The sequence below is a fragment of the Austrofundulus limnaeus genome, unplaced genomic scaffold, assembly GCF_001266775.1.
Source record: "Austrofundulus limnaeus strain Quisiro unplaced genomic scaffold, Austrofundulus_limnaeus-1.0 Scaffold59, whole genome shotgun sequence".
NCBI classification, from domain to species: domain Eukaryota; kingdom Metazoa; phylum Chordata; class Actinopteri; order Cyprinodontiformes; family Rivulidae; genus Austrofundulus; species Austrofundulus limnaeus.
In genome coordinates this window covers 632,352-633,629 of record NW_013952461.1, presented here as the reverse complement: position 1 = coordinate 633,629, position 1,278 = coordinate 632,352, and the positions used below count along the sequence as shown (strand labels likewise).

The 1,278-nt window shown below is 34.2% G+C and overlaps 1 protein-coding gene across 1 annotated transcript in view; it reads left to right on the top strand.

The window, feature by feature from the left end:
* Positions 1-1,278, top strand: part of phc2b (polyhomeotic homolog 2b (Drosophila)) — a gene marked incomplete in the record, with an annotated part of 33,154 nt that overhangs the window by 30,452 nt on the left and 1,424 nt on the right.

The window sequence follows — 1,278 nt, the reverse complement described above, 5'->3', positions numbered from 1 at the left end:
AGCCAGGAATTTGAAAATGTAATTAGGTCATTTTGACCAAATTTGACTTAATCCTCATTTCGATATGATGGGTCACAAATATGGTGTCTTAGGGTGAACAACATATTCAGATATTTAGCCTTTCTTCCCGTATTTCTTTAGACCAAACAACCTCTTCACTTTGCCTATTGGTGAATAGAACTTATATGTTTGCTAGGAAAACTATGTAGGAGTACAGGATATCTTTGAAGCTTTTAAATGCCCCTAAATTATGACCTGTCAGGCAAACAATTATCAGTTGTCACTGTCAGTCAACGATCAGCAGTGTTATATATAAAATTTGATAAATATGGATAGAAATTCAGATTGGACAGATGAAACACAAGTGACCTGATGTGACACATCTGAAAAGAAAACATACTTTAACTCATCATTTTCTTTAATAAATAGCTTTATTTTGCTATTTTAGCTGAAGGTTATCAGTGGAAGTTACAGTAAACAAATGAAATTAATATTAGGCAGCATGTTAGTGTATGTTTAAAGTGTTTTTTCTCTTCACTAAGGTAAAATATTTAAAGGGATCCATGATTAATTACAACATTAGACTTGATTTGATAAACATATACAGGGTGTATCAGAAAAAATGATACTCTCAGAAAAATCACCATAAAATTAACATAGATGATAATTTTGAAAATGTGGGCGTAACCTTTGGTAGAGGGGATCATTCTGCTTCGAATGACACCAAAATCTTAAACTCTTCACGCTCCAGTGAGCAGGGACAGTTGGAAATTCACAAAATTTGTGTCCTTTGCTCAAGGAAATGTGAGGGTTAAAATACGATCTGTCACATAAAATTAAAAGTTTAGATGGTGTTTTACACACATGCCAAGGAGTTTTTAAAATAAATAACCCTTTCATGTTCTAACGTCAAAACAAAAATATCTAATTTTTGAGTGGATCATAACCAAGAGTTAACAAACACGTGAAGTGGCCGTGGACAAGCAATCAATCCAACTAACATGTACATGTAATGTACTGTACATGTACATGTGTTCAGTGGGTATTACATGTAATTATTCCATAACCTGGTACAAGATCATGTGATCATGTGGTCATTTTCTTTCATCAAAACAACATGATCACAAACATCACCTTATCTTATGCAGACAATTACATTACATATAAGGCAATAGCGAAGGCGCTAAAGCTAACAGGCTAAGCTGAGGTTCTTCTTCCATGAAGCAGCTCTGTTGTCCTCCATCCATATTTTCAGTTCCAGGCTGAGTCATTTCTACC